Source organism: Ovis aries, chromosome 1 (genome assembly GCF_016772045.2).
Source record: "Ovis aries strain OAR_USU_Benz2616 breed Rambouillet chromosome 1, ARS-UI_Ramb_v3.0, whole genome shotgun sequence".
Lineage (NCBI taxonomy): Eukaryota > Metazoa > Chordata > Mammalia > Artiodactyla > Bovidae > Ovis > Ovis aries.
The window spans coordinates 153,446,303-153,464,099 of record NC_056054.1 but is presented as its reverse complement, the minus strand read 5'-3'; positions in this window follow the sequence as shown (position 1 = coordinate 153,464,099).

The window sequence follows — 17,797 nt, the reverse complement described above, 5'->3', positions numbered from 1 at the left end:
GGAATTCCAGTTGAGCTCTTTCAAATCCTGAAAAATGATTCTGTGAAAGTGCTGTACTCAATATGCCAGCAAACTTGGAAAACTCAGCAGTGGCCACAGGACTGGAAAAGGTCAGTTTTCATTCCAATCCCAAAGAAAGGCAATGCCAAAGAATGCTAAACTACCGCACAGTTGCACTCATCTCACATGCTAGTAAAATAATGCTCAAAATGCTCCAAGCCAGGCTTCAGCAATATGTGAACCGTGAACTTCCTGATGTTCAAGCTGGTCTTAGAAAAGGCAGAGGAACCAGAGATCAAGTTGCCAACATCCGCTGGATCATGGAAAAAGCAAGAGAGTTCCAGAAAAACATCTATTTCTGCTTGATTGACTATGCCAAAGCCTTTGACTGTGTGGATCAAAATAAACGGTGGAAAATTCTGAGAGAGATGGGAATACCAGACCACCACCTGACCTGCCTCTTGAGAAACCTATATGCAGGTCAATAGACAACAGTTAGAACTGGACATGGAACAACAGACTGGTTCCAAAGAGGAAAAGGAGGATGTCAAGGCTGTATATTGTCACCCTGCTTATTTCACTTCTATGCAGAGTACATCATGAGAAACACTGGGCTGGAAGAAGCACAAGCTGGAATCAAGATTGCTGGGAGAAATATCAATAACCTCAGATATGCAGATGACACCACCCTTATGGCAGAAAGTGAAGAGGAAATAAAAAGCCTCTTGATGAAAGTGAAAGAGGAGAGTGAAAAAGTTGGCTTAAAGCTCAACATTCAGAAAACGAAGATCATGGCATCCGGTCCAATCACTTCATGGCAAATAGATGGGAAAACAGTGGAAATAGTGTCAGATTTTATTTTGGGGGGCTCCAAAATCACTGCAGATGGTGATTGCAGCCATGAAATTAAAAGACACTCCTTGGAAGGAAAGTTATGACCAACCTAGATAGCATATTCAAAAGTAGAGACATTACTTTGCCAAGAAAAGTCCACCTAGTCAAGGCTTTGGTTTTTCCAGTGGTCATGTATGGATGTGAGATTTGGACTGTGAAGAAAGCTGAGCACAGAGAATTTATGCTTTTGGACTGTGGTGTTGGAGAAGACTCTTGAGAGTGCCTTGGACTACAAGGAGATCCAACCAGTCCATTCTAAAGGAGATCAGTCCTGGGTGTTCTTTGGAAGGAATGATGCTAAAGCTGAAAGTCCAGTACTTTGGCCACCTCATGCGAAAAGTTGACTCATTGGAAAAGACTCTGATGCTGGGAGGGATTGAGGGCAGGAGAAAAAGAGGACCACAGAGGATGAGATGGCTGGATGGCATCATGGACTCGATGGATGTGAGTTTGAGTGAACTCCAGGAGTTGGTGATGGACAGGGAGGCCTGGCGTGCTGCGATTCATGGGGTCGCAAAGAGTCGGACACGACTGAACAACTGAACTGAACTGAATCTGATCTTGGGTTTTGGATTTAGGAGGTAGGTGACTAGTTTAATTAAAATTGCTGTCAGCCATAGGCACAGGTTTCAACTTCAACTAACTATTTTTAAGCAAGCATAAACATTGAGAGTCACCGTAATGGTTCCAGCCAAATTAGAAATGGAGTTTAACTGTTAGTATCTCAATAGGACTAAACTTGATAGGGAATACAGGGAATTTGCTTTGACAGAACAAGCTTTGGAATTTTATGTTTGTGGTTTAGCACAATTATAATTATTCTTATACTCAAATTGCTTTAATGGATGTGTTAAATACAAAGTGAAAATTAATGTGAAGATTTTCATTTTCTGCTTTGTCATTTGATATTCTAATAAAGAGACAAAACATGCATAGTTCTTCATATAAGGGTTCTTGATAAAAATGGTGAGAATTTTCTTCCTTGATAGCTAACAAGAAGGCAATATATTTAATAAATTTATATTTAATTATAGTAATTCACATTTGTTCATCAGTCAGGTTAATGAAGACATACTTGATCATTTTACTAAAACTCTCAAACCTGTTCTGTGAATCAAAGTGAGACACACAGTTTCTTCTAATTAATCGTTTAGGTAAAAGATTTGCTCATAATATGACTGAATTTAAAGAGATGTCATATATTATATATATATATATATATAATTATATATATTCCTATATATTATATATAATAATGTACAAATACATTTAAAACATATTGTATGAGAAATGTTTAAAATGTGGACAGAAATATTGCTACTTGGAACTATAGTTAGGTCTCACTCAAGAATTTTTTTTTTTTCAAAATAATAGCTCTTTGAGAGATTAACAATAAAATGAACAGTAGAGCAGAGAAGAACTGTGCAAATCATTGGTCTACTTTCCAGGCTTATGTGACTTAACTGTTGTCTGAGTAAATATACTAACATCACTGGGAAAAAAAAATGAATGTTCTTGTTGAGAGTTGGCCAGTGACAAAATCTTAGATGAAGGAGAGTAATTGGGATAAACTTTGGTAGCACTCATCCATGTCACTTGAATGGAATCTTAATAACATGAAGACACTGAGTACATATCCTTTCTCCCCACCTCCATTCCCACTCCTCTTCCATCCATCCTCCTGTTCATGAGGCAGCCTTAACTGTGCAATAGATGATGACTCTCCTAGCTTGCTATCACTGAACATTTGATGTACCTGATTCTTTTCTTTTGATTCTTTTCAAAAAAGGGCAGTTGCATTAGCTTCCCCTTATAAAATTGACTAAAAGCACAAGTTGGAATCAAGATCGCCAAGAGAAATATCAATAATCCCAGATAGGCAGATGACACCACACTAAAGGCAAAAAATGAAGAGGAACTGAAGAACCTCTTGATAAAAGTGAAAGAGGAGAGTGAAAAAGCTGGCTTAAAACTCAGCATTCAAAAAACTAAGATCATGGCATCAGGTCCCATCACTTCATGGAAAATAGATATGAAAACAGTAACAGACATTGTTTTGTTGTACTCCAAAATTACTGTGGACAATGGCTGCAGCCATGAAATTAAAGGACACTTGCTCCTTGGAAAAAAGCTATGATGAACCTAGACAGCATATTAAAAGAGAGGCATTACTTTGCCAACAAATGTCCATCTGGTGAAAGTTATGGTTTTTCTGGTAGTCCTGTACACATGTGAGAGTTGGGCCATAAAGAAGGCTGAGTGCCAGTGAGTTCATGCTTTGAACTGTGGTGTTGGAGAAGACTCTTGAGATTCCCTTGGACAACGAGGAGATCAAACCAGTCAGTCCTCAAGGAAATCAACCCTGAATGCTCATTGAAAGGACTGATGTTGAAGCCGAAGCTCCAATACTTTGGCCACCTGATGTGAAGTGCTGACTCATTGGAAAAGACCCTGATGTTGGTAAAGACTGAGGCAGGAGGAGAAGAAGGCAACAGAGGATGAGATGGTTGGGTGGCATCACTGACTCAATGGACATGAGTTTGAGAATTCTCCAGGCGATAGTGAAGGACAGGGAAGCCTGGCATACTGCAGTCCACGGAGTCACAAAGAATTGGATATGATGGAGTGACTGAACAACAATCAAAAGCAAAAAATATCACAGTTCACATGGAATGGACTTGAGTATTTTATGCCTTGTGACAGCTCTTACTTTTTATTGTGAAATAACAAATAGATATTACAGTACTCCATGTGTAAATACCAGATTAGGTGCTAGGTTTTGAATCCCTGGGTGTAACTGTAAAGTGTCTTTGAATTCCTTTTTCAAAATGTGCCTATATATATATATATATATATATATATATATGTTATATATGTGTAATGTAATATATATTTTTATAATACATCTTCCATTTTAATAAATAGAAAGTTAAAAAGACTGTCTCTCTACTGGCTTTGTGTAATTAGAAGCCATCAATTTAGAGGCTACTTTTTAAGAGGCAACCAGGATCTCTTTTATTCTATAATGAAAATAGCTCAAATAATCAGAAAATTTAATATATAAAATTTTAATGTAGGCAGAAAATGCTTTCTACATTTTGATTTCTTTCCCTAAACACGTTATTAAAAAATATAATTGTATCCTGTTTTACAAGACACTAGTTAATGAAAAGACAAGTTGATACAACTAAAATTTACCAAAAAAATATATGTATCCAATATATATGATGGACTAATAAAATCACATTTTATATTATGTTTTAATGTAATCTAGAAAACTTAAATAAATTTAAATTAAATTACCTGAGAACACAATGGCACAAGGAAGTAGGGCTAATATATTCAGTGATGAAGGTACACGCAGTGAAGGTCTATACAGTCATTAACTATTAAGATTTGGGAAACTTTAAAAAAAGTACCTTGTTATATTTCTCCAGTTTTTGTTGTTGCTATTGCTGTTTTTAATTTAGAGAGTGGGTCTCTATTCTGTTGAAAAATAATTGAGCACATGAAAAAAATTTTGTAGACAACTTGTGCTCATAAAGTATGTCACCACTGAAAGTGAATGGGTGATAAAATTGGGAGATACTCTTACGATTTCATAACAGCTAACAGACTGTGATATGAAAAAATTGCATTTGTGGCAAGATGGAAGGGGTTATTTGGTTAAAAGTAGAAAACAAACATTAAAGAATAATAGGCCAAAGGAGGGTTTAAGAACCCATTGCATTCTATAAACAGAACAATAGACTTTCTACTTTTATACATAGGTCTTGTTAGCTTGGTCAACATCTGGTCCTGAGACATGGACACACTCTGTATGTTCTGACAAAATCAGGATTAGGTATCTACAGTACTGAGGGGAAGACCTTTAACTAAAACAAATTTGCTAAAGGAATGAATACCACTCCAGAGGGCTCTTCCTAACGGCCACAGGAAGCAACCTCTATGAGTTACTGTATTGATTGAATTCTTATTTGAAATTTAGATGTTCACTTTCCAAGGATATCATTGATTTGGAGATATATTGACTCCTTCGAATATAAAGTATAGGATGTTACCTTTTACTTATGAATAGTGCTATATATTATAATGAAATGCAGTTGAAACAAAGAGTTGAAATTTCAATGATTGTCAGGTGAAATATTTTAAATACAGACACAACCTGATGACTGACACTTAGAAGAGTTCACTGGTTCTTAAAACCTATGAGGGCAGTTTTGAGAGTTTATTTTGCAGGTTTAAAATAGTTGAAGTAAAGATAACTACACATAACTAGAAATATGACAGAAGATACGTGATTGAGACTGTTGAAACAAAGGAACACGTGGAATTTGAGATAAGGTAAAATGGAATTAGATATAACCTTGTATTTTAAAAAGTATACATTTGTGTAAGTATATATATGTGTGTATACATATATATGTACTGTAAAAATACATGACACCTTTTATATTACATTATTGGGAAAACCCTTGTATATTAGTTATATATAATTTTTTTTCAAGAATCAAAATTTCAAGAAAAATGCTTTGAAGTATGGCCAGTAATGACAACAAGTATTGAATTGGCCAGAGTCCCTTTGTTTTTTTAAGTAAAAATAAAATATACACTTTTTCATTTTCACCAAGAAGTTTATTGAACAACACATTCACCATTTTGTTCTAGTACTTTCTGCCATTTTTCATGCTCATAATTCCTTCACAAAACTTTATCTTTTTGAGCAAAGAACTGTTCCAGGTATCTTTTATAGTCTTCTAGGAATTCGATTTTTTTGTTTTCCATTAAGAGAATGTTTTATTACTGAAAGAAATATACATCTGAAGATTCAGTGTCTGGTGAATATGGCAGATGAATCAGAACCTCTCAGCCAAGCTGTAACAGTTTTTTTCCTAGTCAACAAAGAAACTTGTGGTCTTGAGTTATCCTGATGGAAGATTATGTGTTTTCTGTTGACTAATTCCAGATATTTTTCATCCAGTGCTGCTTTTGTGTGATTATATGGGTGCTCAGTCACTTCAGTCATGTCTGACTCTGTGACCCCATGGACTGTAACCCATCAGATTCCTCTGTCTATGGGATTTGCCAGGCAAGAGTACTGGAGAAAGTTGCCATGCCCTCCTCTAGGGGATCTTCCTGATGTATGTATTGAACTCATGCCTCCTGTGGCTCCTGCACTGTAGGCAAAATCTTTACCACTGAGCCACCAGGGAAGCCCAGTGTTGCCTTTAGTTGGTTTAAATGGGAGCAGTACTTGTTGAAATTAATCCTTTGATTTTCCAGAGGACCTCATAATAGAGTATTCCCTTCCAATATCAAGATGTACAGATAAACTTCTTTGGTTAAAGACCTGACTTTAATGTGGTTGCTGGTGGTTCATTTCACTTGTCCCACAATCTCTTCCATACCACATTATTGTACAGGATCCACCTTTCATTTGCCCATCACGACTTGATTTAAGAATAGGACATTTTCCTTATGTTTCAGTAGAGAATTGTATGCATAAATACGGTCAAGAAGGGTTTTAAAAAAAAATTTTATTTCCTTATGTGGAACCCAAACATCAAAGTCATTAACATAACCAAGCTGATACAAATGATTTTTTAATGCTTGATTTGAATATTTTGAGTATGTTGGCTATCTTCTTCATGATATAGTGATTATTCTCAACTAAATTCTTGATCTGATAGCTGTCAACTTCAGCTGGTCTACTGAGCCATGGAGCATTGTCCAATGAGAAATTTCCAGTACGAAATTGCACAAACTACTTGTGCCAAGTTTAATCAGTTGTAGCACTTTCTCCATACACTGAATAATTTTTTTTTTTAGTTTAAGTTGTGTTTTTATCTTTCTTTAAATAATAAAGCATAATATGCTTCCATCATCAATTCTAAAATGGCTACACAAAAATTCACAAATTTTGATGTTTTTTAGCGCATGCTGATGAGACAGTCACAATCAGTTCAGTTCAGTTCAGTCACTCAGTAGTGTCCACTCCTTGTGACCCCATGGTCTGCAGCACTCCAGGGTTCACTGTGCATCACCAACTGCCAAAGTCGCCCAAATTCTTGTCCATTGAGTAGGTGATGCCATCCAATGATCTCATCCTCTATCCTCCCTTTCTCTTCCTGCCTTCAATCTTTCCCAGCATCAGGGTCTTTTCCAATGAATCACTTCTATGCATGAGGCGGCCAAAGTATTGGAGTTTCAGCTTCAAAATCAGTCCTACCAATGAACACCCAGGACTGAGTTCCTTTAGGACTGACTGGTTTGATCTCCTTGCAGTCCAGGGGATTTCAAGAGTCTTCTCCAATACCATAGTTCAAAAGCAACAATTCTTTGGTGCTCAGGTTTTTTTATAGTCTAAATCTCACATCCATACATGACTACTGGAAAAGCCATAGATTTGATTAGATGGACCTTTGTTGGCAAAGTAATGTCTCTGATTTTTAATATGCTGTCTAATTTGGTCATAGTTTTCTTCCAAGGACCAAGCGTCTTTTAATTTCATGGCTGCAATCACCATCTGCAGTGATTTTGAAGCCCCCAAAATGAAGTCTGTCATTGTTTTCACTGTTTCCCCATCTATTTGCCATGAAGTGATGGGACCAGATTTAGTTTTCTGAATGTTTACTTTTAAGCCAGGCTTTTCACTCTCCTCTTTCACTTTCATCAAGAGGCTCTTTAGTTTTTCCTCACTTTCTACCGTAAGGGTGGTGTCATCTTTATATCTAAGGTTATTGATATTTTTCCCAGCAATCTTGATTCCAGCTTGTGCTTCATTCAGCCCAGCATATCACATGATGTACTCTGCATATAGCTCAAATAAGCAGGGTGACAATATACTGCCTTGACATACTTCTTTCCCTATTTGGAATCAGTCTGTTGTTCCATGTCCAGTTCTAACTGCTGCTTCTTGACCTGCATACAGATTTCTCAGGAGGCTGGTCAGGTGGTCTGGTATTTCCATCTCTTGTAGAATTTTCCACAGTTAGTTGTGATCCACACAGTCAAAGGCTTTGGCATAGTCAACAAAGCAGAAACAGATGTTTTTCTGGAGCTCTCTTGCTTTTTTGATGATTTATTGGATGTTGGCAATTTGATCTCTGGTTGCTCTACCTTTTATAAATCCAGACTGAACATGTGAAAGTTCACAGTTTAGATACTGTTGACGCCTCTCTTAGAGGATTTTGAGCCTTACTTTGCTAGTGTGTGAGATGAGTTCAGTTGTGTGGTAGTTTGAACATTCTTTGGCATTGCCTTTCTTTGGGTTTGGAATGAAAACAGACCATTTCCAGTCCTGTGGTCACTGCTGAGTTTTCCAAATTTGCTGGCATATTGAGTGCAGATCTTTCACAGTATCATCTTTTAGGGTTTGAAATAGCACAACTGGAATTTCATCACTTCCACTAGCTTTGTTTGTAGTGATGCCCATTTGACTTGTTTGTAGTGATTATCTGGGTCATGAAGATCTTTTTGTACAGTTCTTCTGGTTATTCTTGACATCTTTTCTTAATATCTTTTGCTTCTGTTAGGTCCATATCATTTCTGTCCTTTATTGAACCCATCTTTGCATGAAATGCTCCCTTGGTGTCTCTAATTATCTTGAAGAGATCTCTAGTCTTTCCCATTCTATTGGTTTCCTCTATTTCTTTGCACTGATCACTGAATAAGGCTTTCTTATCATTTCTTACTATTCTTTGGAACTCTGCATTCAAATGAGTATGTTTTTCCTTTTCTCCTTTGCCTTTAGCTTCTCTTCTTGTCACAGCTGCTTGTAAGGCCTCCTCAGACAACCATTTTGTATTTTTGCATTTCTTTTTCTTGGGGATGGTCTTGATCACTGCTTCCTGTACAATGTTATGAACCTTTGTCCATAGTTCTTAACACACTCTGTCTATCAGATATAAGCCCTGAATCTTTTTGTCACTTCCACTGTATAATTGTAAGGGATTTGATTTAGGTCTTTCCTGAATGGTCTAGTGGTTTTCCCTACCTCAATTAAAGTCTGAATTTGACAGTAAGGAGTTCGTGATCTGACTCACTATCTAACAAAATTGTTTCTAATGAAGTTAAAGACTAGTGAGTACTACTAGAGCCGTCTTATGAGAAAAAGAAAAAAAAGGAAGAAACCTTTGGCCAACCTATGAAAATATTTTAAATCAGACAAGAAAGTGTAAAAATTATGCTTACACACTTTTGTTCCATTTGTTAATCCAGATGTTGATTTAAATCTCATATTCTGAGGGAAATCAGAAGACTCACATTTCTGCTAGGGAAGCAAAGTAGACAATATTTGCCTTTCCTTCTTCCTGCCCTATGTCAGCACCCTCTGATTTGATCTCCGGGAAACTTCCATTTCTAAGTTTTACTGAGAAATATTAACCCTATCTGGAAAGTGTTTTAGAGAAGATGCAGTACAGCACCATATGTACTAGAATGTGTCAACTTTAGGCAAAAAAGAAAAAAAAAAAGCAACCAGTTAGATTCATCTGCAGTAATATGCTGTATCTTTAATGTATTATTCTTATGCTAGAATAGTTGAAAGGAAGCTCTCTACCCTATGTCTCAGTAATCTTTTGCTCTAATTTCATCACTATGCTGAGAAAATGTATATATGAAGCAATCCCTGAAGAGCATCACCCCTTAGAGAGCATCTGGGAATGGCATATATCCTGTGGTCAGTTCACTGTACCAGATAATAGAAGTGGAAGAGCTTAGTAAAAGGTGAGTTCAAAGCAACAACAACAACTGATTTTTTACATTAACATGGAAAATCTGGTAATAAATGAATATCAGTGACCAAGGATGGGTGCATGACTTTGGGAGAGTTCTGGGCTGGCCAGCTCTTAGTGATAACAGCAGTGACAGAAACAGTAAGAATAATATTGGTTGCATCATTTTTGGAAAATCTTATATCTAGGGATATATTAGCTGTTTAATATTACAACTTACAATTCTTACCAGGGCTTCCTGGTGCCTCAGTGGGAAAGAATTTACCTGTCAATGCAGGAAACATGAGTTTAATCCCCGAGTCAGGAAGATCTCATGGAGAAGGAAATGGAAACCCACTCCTGTAATCTTGTTTGGGAAATCCCATGGACAAAGGAGGATGGTGGGCTACAGTTCATGGGGTGGCAAAAGAGTGGGACACGACTTAACAGCTAAACAACAATTCTCACCAGAAACATACAAGCTAAATATTATCATTTACAGTTTAAAAATAAGAAAGCTGGGCATCAAATAAATTTAGTAATCTTCCAAATACAGAGTCATAGTCAGATTAAGTAAGTAACAGATTTCTGATCTGAACCTAGCTAAGTCAGGTTACAAAGCCTCTTCTGTTTATTTGTTTTAGTTATGGTCTCTAGTACTGTAACAGCCAGAGCATAGGTGAAATTTATCATTTTATTTTAGGCATAAATTTAAGTTGACCGCACCAAAATTGGTATATTATAGAATGTTTTGATGCATAAACACTTAAGAAGAGAAACTCAAACTATTTAATTATTGTATCTCAAATATTTACATAAAGAAATGAGATCATAAACAGTAAAGAAAAATGCTGTGGAGACAGTTTCAGATTTTGAACATACCGTGATGCTGTTTATTTGGTTTCAAACTAAAATTACATTTACACAATTAAATATTCTTTAGTAATTTTCAGAGACTTCCCAGGTGGCTCAGTGGTATAGAATCTGCCTGCCGATGCAGGAGATGCAGGACACACAGGTTTGATCCCTGGGTTGAGAAGACCCCCTGGAGGAGGAAATGGTAGCCCACTCCAGTATTCTTATCTGGATAATTCCATGGAAAGAGGAGCCTGGTGGATTAAAGTCCATGGGGTCTCAAAGAGTTGGACATGGCTGATTGAGCACACATGCTTGCAAGTAATTTTAGTGAGTCTGTGTCAGATTTTTATACTTTCATGTCATAATATAAAAATATGATTTCTTAGAATGGTAGAGTATTGAAATGTTTAATAGCACAGAATCTGGATTCTGACTGCCTGAATCCAAATTAGGACATTGCCACCAGCAACAAATAATTTGTTGAGTCTTCAGTTTTTCCTTTTAGTGAATGGGGTGTAGCAACATTATCTCACTTATAAGATGGTTTTAAGAATTTGATACAGTAAGTACTTGCTCCTGTAATTGGCACATAGTAAATGCTCATTGAAATTTCATTGTTTTAATAATCATATTTTAACATACTTATATGTTTCTGTTCAGTCTAAGTTATGTCCGACTCTTTGTGACCCATGGACTGCAGCAGTCCAGGCTTCCCTGTCCTCTACTATCTCCTGGAGATTGCCCAGATTCATGTCCAATGAGTTGGTGGTTCTATCTAACCATCTCATTCTCTGCTACCCCCTTCTCCTTTTGCCTTCAATCTTTCCCCTTCCCAGCATCAGGGTCTTTTCCAGTGAGTTGGCTCCTTGCATCAGGTGGCAAAATACCAGAGCTTCAGCTTTAGCATCAGTCCTTCCAGTGAATATACAGGGTTGATTTCCTTTAGGAATAACTGGTTGGATCTCCTTGCTGTCCAAGGGACTCTCAAGTATCTTTTCCAGAATCACAGTTCAAAAGCATCCGTTATTTGGCTCTCAGCCTTCTTCATGGTCAAGCTCTCACATCTGTGCATTACTCCTGGATAGACCATAGCTTTGACTATAAGGACCTTTTTCAGCAAAGTGATGTCATTGAATACAACTCCAGTATTTATACTTACAACATAATCTTCTACCCCTCTGAGTTCTTTAACATTTTTTTTTTTGCTTGATTTTTAGCACAAAATATCCTTTTATCTTTTTATCTTCTACGTGGAATCATTTTTCTTTTTTTCTCTCTCTCTCTTTCTTTTTTTCTCTGTAGGTACCTGGTCATACTGTACCAGACTCAAGGCAACTTCTTCCCATTGTCTTTCCCACATTGTCCACATGCTGCCTGAATTTTAGTTTCTTTTCCTCTCTGTATACAATATTGTACTTACTTAAATTAGAAAACTAAAATCTTGTCAGATTGGAAAAATAGCTTGTAAGGATTTCTTTTCTTCTTTATTGTTTTAAGGCCAGTGATAAGAAAATGTTTAGTCTCTTTCCCAGAGTCCTTTGCAACAGGTAAACAATTCAGGTCACCAAAACAATAGATTGAGGAGATAGATGATGGGAAGCATTTTTTCTGAGCTCTACTTGTGCTATAAGTTATTTTTAAACAACGCCTACCATATCAAAATTGCAAAGACTCATTTTAAATTAATTTGCCAAAATTCTCTGAGAAATTTAAAGTATAATTTCTAAATATGTCTTATTTATATCATTATCTGTATTCTTCAGCCGTGTAAAGGAAGGATGGAAAACTGGCATAAATGAAGACAGGCCAAGTTGATATCCCTCAGAAAAATTCTTAAGACAAATTTTCACTTACAACCACATTTCCAGAGTGTACAGTAAATAACTTTACTATGTAGATCAAACTCATGCTTTTTTTTTTTTTTTAATCTTTTTCATCGTAGTATTGTATCTTTTAGGAGATTGTACCATGTAAGAGGTAGTATTCTATAAAATTCAATCGAATGTAATGTCTATAAACATAAATATGAAAATAGAATCAAAACAAAAAGAAACCTTTAATTAGAGTGGTGGTGATAGAAGTCACTGTACAAATAGGAAGGTCTTTTTTAATCACACATGAACTGACATAATTATTAATGCTTTGAAAAAGGGCAAATGAGATGAAATTATTTTCTGATTTCTTAATACTGAATAGAGAGACAGCAGTAAGTATGATAAGCAAAAATGAAATTGTCATCATCTGTTTTAATAGTTTTTCAAGCCTTACATTATGTAATACACTCTTGGGGTTATGTCTTTCTGTGGTAGATCAGTGCCATATGGAACCAAGTATTTAGGCATGTAAACTTACCATTTGACATAGATAATGAAATCCTGAGAGTGTTGTTTAAACTTTTTGCAACACACTGTTTTGTGAACTTAGATACAAGAAGCCCTACTAATTTAACAGAGTCATTCTAATGATGTGTTTGTATCTTGGATGTCCAATTCATCATCTAACCACTATTTTTACTTTTCATCTGGCAGGAAACTTTCAGTGAGAGTTAGGTAGCATTTATCTAGAAACATTCTTTAGTTTCTAGTGTTTCCCATCAATGCCAGGAGTGATCACTTGTTTACTGATGGCGGTGATCTTATTAATATAGTTCTATTAATTAAAAAATGTATAACTAGGTTAAATAAGCAAAATTGTAAAGTCATTATAGTTTTTACCATTAGCACCACACATCTCCCAAATTTATTTCTTCAGGCTGAACTGTCATTTTATGCTTTTGCTCTCCAAGAAAACCAAAACTTTTGTAGTGTCAAAGTTTCTCCTGTTGAGAAAAATAGAAGATATACCTCAAATACACATGCTATTTTTCTAATGTCACTGTTAATTCTTGGCCTTTGTTCCTCAGTACATGAATACCAAAGAGTTTCTCAGTGTCTTATGTCTATAGCTCTTCTGTCACACTGGTATTCCATCTCCAGGTAAGAAATATGATTATGACTCATTGCTAGTATATTTCCAAAGGAAATAATATATATAAGTAATATTTTTTCTATCAATGTTTATGTTTCATTTTATTTTTGTGCAACAATTTTTAATCCTATCACCAGCTAATTTCTTCTCTTTTTGATTACTTTTTTTTTTTTTTAAATCAGTGCTGATGTCACTTGACAGATATTGGAAGATGATAAATGCTGGAGTTCTTTCAGTGTAACATTTTGCTACTTCACATATTAGTTGGATGTTGAATTGTTCAAAACCGACTAAAGATTTTCTGTATACAATATGATCCTAATGAAGGTAAGGTAAATTTAATTTTTGACTAGATTTTACTCCACTCTACCTCATTCCACCTTTCTTTGTATTTTATATTTTTAGAATGGCTCAGTTCAGTTCATTTCAGATGAGTCACTCAGTCGTGTCCGACTCTTGGCGATCCCATGAACCACAGCATGCCAGGCCTCCCTGTCCATCACCATCTCCTGGAGTCCACCCAAATCCATGTCCATCGAGTCGATGATGCCATCCAAACATCTCATCCTCTGTCGTCCCCTTCTCCTGCCCTCAATCTTTCCCAGCATCAAGGTCTTTTCCAGTGAGTCAGCTCTTCGCATCAGGTAGACTGTGATATTTGTTCATTGGTTTGTCAGTTTTTATTCATAATGTCTCTTTTATTCATACAGTCTCTTATGTCATTAATATTTCTTTAATTCATAAAATATTTACCCTTACAGCAAACCAGGAGATTTGAAAGTACTCAAAAAGCATTTTTGTGATTTCCTAGATTTATAAATAACATGATTATCATGACTTAGCAGCAGCATGTTAAATTGCTAAGTACCATGGTTCCAAAGCTAAAATGTTAAAATCTTATTGTTTTTCCATGTGCTTTCATTCACTTTTTTTTAATTCTATTAAACTGTAGTGTAAAATGTGACTTTATTAGGACATCATGTATATTGGTTATATTTTTTGCTAACATATAGATATGCTAACTTGTCTCTTTTACTTGTGTCTCATAAAGCAAGACACAATTTTATCTTTTGATTATTTAGGAAGAGAAACCAAAACTTAAAAAAGCATTTTGTGTATAGCTCTTTCCCTAGTTGTGTAAAAGATACTTTAGATGCTTCTTATGAAAACAGACTCTAAATTGGTCACTTCTCATTATACAAATAAAGCCAATACTGAGACAAGTCTTTTTAATGGCCTGTTTATGAAGATAGAAGATATATTATTAGATAGAGAGGTAAGATAGAATAGGTATTCAAAAAGAAGGTGTGCATTCTCTCATGAAACTCCTCTTTCTCTCAGTGTTTTCTGTTCAGTAGTTTGATGAGAGAGGGTGAGAATATTAAATGGTGTGGCATGCCTGTGCACAAATAATATTTTACCAAAATTTCACCAAGCCAAAACTACCTTTCAGCTCTCATCTATAAACATGAAGACTGGGAAAGGTAGTAATTTTGCTTGCCCAAGTAGACTGTTAAAAAAAAAAATAAAAATAGAAAACATAATGGGAAGGTGACTGATTATTGCATATGAAGATGTTAATTGATATGTAACTTATTTAAATAGGTGTTTCTCAGAAACCTGAGCATATATGCTGATATAGTCTCACCCACATCATTAATGAGCTAGCTTAACTGCCAGCCTTTTCAAGAAGGCAGCCCATGGGGACCAGTGCACCTCCCCAAGATGATAGCATCTGAGGATGATTTGGGGCCACATTACAGGGAGTGGTTACAGTGAAAGCTGAATTTTTGGCTCCAAAATTCTCCTGCCATGTTACAGCTATACAGGAGGGTGGTGAATCCCATGATGAGTTTTTGCTAACCTGAAAGTAGAACTTTTAAACTCTGAGCATACTGGTGATGAAATAAATTTATTCTCATAAGCTGTTCATCATTAAGTGTTCAAATAGAATGCTGTAAAGAAAATCCAAACATTGGAAGATGCATTGGGCAAGATGACTTTTAGGGCTCCTTTCAGCCTTGAAAGTCCCCATGATCCAATGATTCAGCTATAACTCACTGGGGCCCTTATTTAAGGAAAATTTATTTTGCTATTCCATAATTAGCTGGCAGGACTAATTTAGTTCAATAAATATTTTTTAAAAAAACTTACTGTATTTGGATCTTGTATTGCAGGTAGGAAGTACAGATGCTGTCCCTAATCTTTAACAGTGAAACCAGAGAAACCTGCAAACTGATTCCTCACTGTATGGTAGGGAATGCCTTGTGATAGAGGATGGAAAGAGGATCAAGGAGAGGAAAGCAAGAAAGGATTACGCAGAAAGGAATGTTTGACTTGGATTTGTATGGTGAATGAGATCAAATAACAAGACAACACTCTTGTATTCAAAATTTAAGATTTAATTTTGGGTGGTATACTGGATTCAGCCCTATATACTTCAACTTTTCTATGTTAGATCTCAACTTTGACCCTTGGAGCACATGATGATGACACCCCAGCCAAACAAAATCCTCCAGCACTATTTTCAGGGTTTAGATGTTTTGAGGCATTGATCCCAAAATATTATAAAACATTACTGGCTTTTCGCTATTTATTTAAAGAAACATCAGATTTACTTTGTCCCAGTGTTTCCTAGCCAGTAAGGTTGACCAGTAGCTGATAAAGATTGCATGATCTTTTCTAAGACAAAGCTATCTTTTCCCAATGTTATCTCAGACTTCCTGGGGGGGGGGGGGAATTTTTTTTTAATCAGTTTTCTGATCTTTGCTGGTTGAGAGCATTGTAAAACACTAATTTAGGAGATCCAGGCTTGGTGGCTAAAGATACTGACTTGGAGCATATCCATTCCACAGGTTTCCTCTTCTACTTTCTTAGTTTTGGAAGACAGTAAGTCTTACCTCATTCATAATTCAGAAACACTTATTGATTACTTGCTCAGTTCTAAGCATAAATACTAAGCAAGACAGACATAGTCCCGACTGCTTATGAAGCAAGAGTGTTGAAATCTGTGTAAGTAGTGAGTGTATATAAAGAGATTAATAGAATAGAATTGATATCTGGAGAAATAAAGCAATGGGAAAATGAAAGGTTATCCAATAACCTATTTTCTAGTAGATCTGAAGGAAAATAAGAGACTTGTTTTATAATATACTTCAAAATTATTCTTATATGAATTAAAGATTAAATTGTGAAAAGAAAAGCAAAAGAAAAACCTTAGAGAAAGGTTACTAATTACCAAATTATAAATGAGTAAAATAAATTAAAAAATAAAATATGGACATGTTTGATAATATAAATACCAGCATTATAAAATTCAAAAGGTAAACTGGGAAATAGTATTTGCAATAATATTTTCAAAACAAAAGAGAGAGAAGATAAAGATGAACAGACCTTTAGAATGAAATGAGCAATGATGAAGAAAAATTATAAAATATATAAAAATCTCCAGAAAAGTTAAAAAAAAAAGTCAAATCTCATTTAATAATAGAAAAAATGAGATTATTAGCTCTTATATGAATGCATTTATTTTGTTTTGTTTTTGCAATTATTTTAATAGATAGATTGGTCTTGGGCTGGATGATGCTTGCATTTAAGTATTATTTTAATGGGAGAAGAAATTAATGTAAATTTCTTTGTGAGCATTTGATATCATTTATCAATAGCATTTAAAATGACTAGTAGTTCCACTTTCCTTTGACTAGTAATTCCACTTCTTAGAATTTATGGTATAAAAATTTGAGGTGCTCAAAAAGATATATATTCCAGATATTTACTGCAACAAAATGTAAAATGGAAAGCTATAAACAATTTAAATGTTCAGCAATTATAGCAATTGTATTGTGGTTCATCAAATAATTTCAAAATTATAGCAAAATCATATTCTCAAAATAAAAATTTTGCCTCAGTTAAATGGTACCATCTTATTTTTCTCCTTACTGGTTGTTTGAAGTTCGTTGAAACCACTTCTAACCAATAGCTCAAATAAATGCAATCATTTCATTCCTTTGTGCATTTTATAAGGCTTTATTTCTGATTTACTGTGTTTTTGCTTTTGTACAGCTTGCATTCTAGAGGTTGAGACATAAGCAAATTACTCCAAGTGATAATATATCATGGAAAGTAAATCATAAGAAATAGAATAGACAGGGGGCAAAAGGAAGGAGTCAAGATGACAGAATGGGAGGATGCAGAATTTGCCACTCTTTGCAAGTATATCAAGCATACATCTACAAATGGAACAGTTCTCATGAAGCACCCTCTAAACACTAGTGGAAGACCTCGGACAAAATTCCCACACAACTGGGTAGTATGAAAGAAAAAAAGAGGAAAGGGGAAGGGACCAGTATCCCTGGTGGAGAATT